This window comes from Pseudorca crassidens, chromosome 3 (genome assembly GCF_039906515.1).
Source record: "Pseudorca crassidens isolate mPseCra1 chromosome 3, mPseCra1.hap1, whole genome shotgun sequence".
NCBI lineage: Eukaryota > Metazoa > Chordata > Mammalia > Artiodactyla > Delphinidae > Pseudorca > Pseudorca crassidens.
In genome coordinates this window covers 80,103,290-80,109,289 of record NC_090298.1, presented here as the reverse complement: position 1 = coordinate 80,109,289, position 6,000 = coordinate 80,103,290, and positions in this window count along the sequence as shown.

Sequence of the window (6,000 nt, the reverse complement as noted above, 5' to 3'; positions counted from 1 at the left end):
TTTTTGGTATAGCACCTTTGTGTAATAGCCTTGGGCTCCTTTTGTGTAATAAGCCTCAAACCCAGGGGGAGGAAGGCTGCGAAGAAGCACTAAGTTGTATCACTATAATATTATAAAATAAAATATCATCCTATTAAACATGCCAATTATAAGTCTTGGGTTTCCATATGGATTTGCAATTGCTTAAGTAAGAAAGGCAGTTTTGGGAATTCCAAGGCGGTCTATTGTTTAGGACTCCATGCTGGTCGGGGAAATAAGATCCCACAAGCTGCTCAGCATGGCCAAAAAAAAAAAAAGGCAGTTTTTCTTAGTGACCCCAAGACATATTTGAGGAGATGAAGCAGTGACGGCTTGCAGATCCCTTAGACAGCTGTGGGAGGAGCTGCTGATACCTGCAGGACAAGCAGTTTCTCTTTTTTTGTTTTGTTTTGTTTTTTGCAGTATGTGGGCCTCTCACTGTTGTGGCCTCTCCCGTTGCAGAGCACAGGCTCCGCAGGTTCAGGGGCCATGGCTCACGGGCCCAGCCGCTCCGCGGCATGTGGGATCCTCCCGGACTGGGGCACAAACCCGTGTCCCCTGCATCGGCAGGCGGACTCTCAACCACTGCGCTACCAGGGAAGCCCCAGTTTCTCTTTTTAAGCCAAGTAGGTATGTATAACTATTGTGGTCAGCATTCCCCTCCCTCATATCTGAGCTTCAACAGATGCACTTTTCCCATTAGAATGTGAGGATTTTTGTTGACTGCCCTATCATTAGTAATCAGAATAGCATTTAGCATACAGTGTGGGCTCAAAAAATATTTGTTGAAAAAATTGCTGATTTAAAGTGTATTTTTTGCATATATCTTTTAAAAGACTATGTTCCTAGAATCAACATTTAGCAGCAAAATATCCATTGTCTCCACACAGGGACTGGGAATTAGGCTTGCCTGGGCTGCAGACCACTGGGCATGAGCATGACTATGGTGACTAAATTACCTGCAAAGGTCCAGAATAGAGAAGGCCAACGCACAGTCCCAAATTCAAGATTTAAGGGCCAGAACTTACACATAAATGCCAAGGTTAGGAAGTAGAAGAGATGGAATGAGGGATCACAATATGTATAAGAAATGGACCAGAACCAAGGAAGTAGAGGCCAGAATGGTTTCTGCAAACACCAATGGGTAGTTCCTTTTATAGCCTACAGGTAAGTGGCATGGTGAGTAACACTGCTTAAGCGATGCAAGGTTGAAAGAGAAAATGGAGGATGATTAAAGAAATAAGATATGTAGGTATGGTTTGGGGCAATAAAAGAAAAAATAGTGAGGGCCTGAATAAAGCAGAGGGAAAAATAGATTTTAGATACTCTTCTGATTAGAATTTTCAAGACTTGGTGACCTGTACAATACAGGGAATATAGCCAAAATTTTATAATAACTACAAATGGAGTAAAACCTTTAAAAATTGTGAATCACTATATTTGTACATCTGTAACTTACATAATATCGTACAACTGTACTTCAATTAAAAAAAAAAACTTGGTGACCAATTGTTAGTATGATATAAAGGAAGAATAACAATGATTAAGGTAATTTATTTGGGAAACTGGGAAGGTAGTGACTGTATAAAAAGAGATGGAGACTCTGTGAGGGAGCAGTTTTGTTCCTCCATAAGCTCAGTACCTTTATGAGTTTAATTTTGAACATGATGAATTTGAAGTGCCTGTAGAAAATTCAAGTTGAGAGGTCAAAAAGATCTTTGGAAATTTTCATCTAGATCTCAGAAAAACGGTTAGAGATGGCCAAAATAATCTTGAAAAGGAAGAACAGAGCTGAAGGTATTAGGTTCCCTGACTTTAGACTATACTACAAAGCTATAGTAATCAAGACAATATGGTACTGGCACAAAAACAGAAATATAGATCAATGCAACAGGATAGAAAGTCCAGAGATAAAGCCACTCACATATGGTCAACTAATCTATGACAAAGGAGGCAAGGATATTCAATGCAGAAAAGACAGTCTCTTCAATAGGTGGTGCTGGGAAAACTGGACAGCTACATATAAAAGAATAAAATTAGAATACACCCTAACACCATATACAAAAATAAGCTCAAAATGGATTAAAGACCTAAATGTAAGACTGGAAACCATAAAAATCCTAGAAGAGAACATAGGCAGACACACTTTGACATATATCATAGCAATATTTTTTTTGACCTGTCTCCTAAGGCAAAGGAAACAAAAGCAAAAATAAATAAATGGGACCTAATTAAACTTAAAAGCTCCTGCTCAGCAAAGGAAACCACTGACAAAATGAAAAGTCAACCTACTGAATGGGAGAAAATACTTGCAAATGATCTGAGTGATAAGGGGTTAACATCAAAAATATATAAACAGCTCATACAACTCAATAACAAAAAAAAAAAAACCAATTAAAAAATGGGCAGAAGACTTGATAGACATTTTTCTGAAGAAGATACATAGAAGGCCAACAGGTACATGAAAAGGCCAACAGGTACATCAACATCACTAATGATCAGAGAAATGCAAATCAAAACCACAATGAGGTATCACCTCACACCAGTCAGAATTGCCATCATCAAAAAGTCTACAAATAGGGACTTCCCTGGTGGCGCAGTGGTTGAGAGCCTGCCTGCCAATGCAGGGGGCACGGGTTTGATCCCTGGTTGGGGAACTAAGATCCTGCATGCTGCGTGGCACAGCCAAAAAAAAGTCTACAAATAATAAATGCTGGAGAGGGTGTGGAGAAAAGGGAACCCTCCTACACTGTTGGTGGGAATGTAAATTGGTGCAGCCACTATAGAGAACAGTATGGAGGTTCCTTAAAAAGATAAAAATAGAACTATCATATGATCCAGCAATCCCACTACTAGACATATATACAGAAAAGACAAAATCTCTCATTTGAAAAGATACATGCACCTCAGTGTTCATAGCACTATTTACAATAGCCAAGACATGGAAGCAACCTAAGTGTCCATCAACAGATGAATGGACAAAGAAGACGTGGTATGTATTTATACATATATAATGGAATATTACTCAGCCATAAAAAATGAAATTTTGCCATTTGCAGCAACATGGACAGACCTAGAGACTATCACACTGAGTGAAGTAAGTCAGACGGAGAAAGATAAATCTTATATGATACCACTTACATGTAGAATTTAAGAAAGAATACAAATGAATTTATTTACAGAACAGAAGCAGACTCACAGACATGGAAAACAAATTTGTGTTTACCAAATGGGATAGTGGTGGGGGGTGGGATAGGCAGGGTGGGAGGGATAACTTAGAAGTATGGGATTAATACATGCATACCACTATATATAAAATAGATAACCAACAAGAATTTACTGTAGAGCACAGGGAACTACATTCAATTTCTTGTAATAGACTATAATGAAAAAGAATCTGAAAAATATATATATATGTGTGTGTGTGTGAGTGTATAACTGAATTGTTTTGCTGTATACCTGAAACTGATGCAATATTGTAAATCACCTATACTTCAATTTTAAAAAATGAGAGTTAGTTAGACAATTACTAAGGACCCCTCATGTCTAAGAAAGGCAACCAATGTATAAACAATTCATCAGCAATGAGTTTAGATAGCATAAAGCACCTGTTACTGAAGCAAGAGTTTTTAAAGCAGAATTACAGGATTTTGTCTCTGAAATATATATAAGCTATAGAATTCTTGAAAGCAGTCTATGACTGCCCTCTTCTGTTAATTATATGGTGAAGATAACAAACCAAATACACAGAGCTTTATTTTTAACTAATTTATAAGATTCCTACCACCCCTCCAGACAAATACTCATTTACTCAGAAAGGAGGAAATATGTTAAAATACTAAATTCATGTGGGTTTGATTGTAAAATTTTACAGTGAATGAGAAAGCCCATGGCTATCATTGCATTAAGAAATTTACCCAAGAAAATAATATTGTTAGGCATCATGAATTCATGTCATTAAATATGTGTAATACTTACAAAGCATAAAAATGTTTTTATGCCAAAAAAGGAGCAGAGTTGATCTAGTCACAATTTTGCCTCTGAAAAGGCAGCAAAGAAATTTCTATTTTATATATGCTTGCCAAATCTCGAAGTTCAAGGATGTATCCCACGTATCTTTAATGTCTCCTGACAACTAATTGTGCTGTTTAGATATTTGATTTAAATTTCCTTCGTTTTTATCTTGTGTTATTTATTTGTTTTTTTGTTTTGGTTGTTGCTATCATTTTATTCCAAGCATCAGAAATCAGCATTTTAAAACTGCAATGAATTATCTTACTTCTACATTCAAAATACAACTATTTTATTCATTCAACAACTTTAAAAAAAATTGAGGTATAACTCACATATCATAAAATTCACTCTTTAAAAGTGTACAATTCAGTGGTTTTTAGCCACAAGAGACAGCAACTATTTATTGAAGGCCTACTATGTACTAGGTTTCTGTTCAATTTGATATTCATGTACTAGAAGTCAGAATTTTCTAATTACAATATGAACATTTCATAGCTATGCCAGATAAACCAGGCAATGTTGGAATAATCATTGGTTCCTGACCAGAGATGAATTTAGCCAATGTGAAAAATAGAATAAGCTTCCAAAGTTAAAAACAATACAATGTGCAGAGTCAAGAACTGTTTCCCCTTTGCATAGCCTGGCCTGCTTGTGAGCATAGACTAAATCTCTGGTATTAGCTGAACAGATGAGGAATGATTTGTCACCAGGTAGAACAGGAGATCATAGAATTTTAGAACAGGGTGATGACTTAGAGATAATTTATATCCTATATCTCCACTGTACAGATCAGGAAAGCAAAGACCATAAGAGAGTTAGTGTTCAGCTCAATTCTTACCTAATGCTTTCAGATTCTTACCTAATGCTTGTTCCTCTAGAATAGTTTGCAAACTATATTTCTCAGGGACCCAGGATTCTTGGAGAAACCTACAGGGCTTCTAGGATGATGGAGGGGTGGCTAAGTAGAAGAGTCTCTGCATCTCTCCCTAACTTACTCGAACAGCTTTGACTTCATAAGATTCTAAGCAAGCTTTTGTTTTAAAATAGCTTCACTGCTAAAAAAAAACACATTTAAAAATTTTGGCATTTGCTAAACTACTCCACAGTGTCCAGAGGAGGTGCATACCTAGTACTGCACACACAGTTTAAATATCCTGCCTAGAAAATTGCTCAACACCACCTAAACACTAAACTGGTTTCTTAGTATATGGTATATGTTTTAGGAATTGCTCTTTTTTCATGCAAGAAGATTTTTTAAAATATATTGTCCATGTTTGAAAGCCCCCTGAAGAAAGCATTTTTCATTTACTGACCTCAAGTTCAGGTTCTGAAATTACAGAGAAAAAAAAAAAACAACAAAAAACCCACACACAGGTAGATGACTATATTTATTAACTGAATGCAAATCTATTCACATTCAAAAATGTATTTCTGACTATAGTTTCTGTAATATTAATCTGAATTGAAAATAGAATAGTATCTTCCCTAGAGTACTTCATTTTTAAAAACAAAGTATTTATAAAGTGTTTGAAGTCAAATTATGCCTAAAGAAGTAATAAAGATGCTTTGCTAAAAAGTCTATTCAAATACATATTCTAGTACTAGCATAGTTGTACTACTAGGATAGCAAGTATTTGTTTATTCCCTAAGGCAACTGGCCTTCAAGGAGTATGAAAGTCTGACTTGGCACCTGGAGTACCCAACATGTGTACTAAGTGTCACCAAAATGTGTTGGAGTAAAAAGAGTGGGGTGTAGACACTCACTAGATCAAAGCTCTTTGAAACTCATCTCAATAAGTTTACTTCTGTAGAAACTTTAATGCTTTCTTGGGTCACTCACTATATTCTAGGGTTGCCATTACTAAGTGCCACAGACTGGGTGGCTTAGACAAAAGAAATTTATTTTCTCAGCGTCCTGTGATGCTAGAAGCCTGAGATCAGGGTGTCAGCAGGGTAGACTTCTGAAGC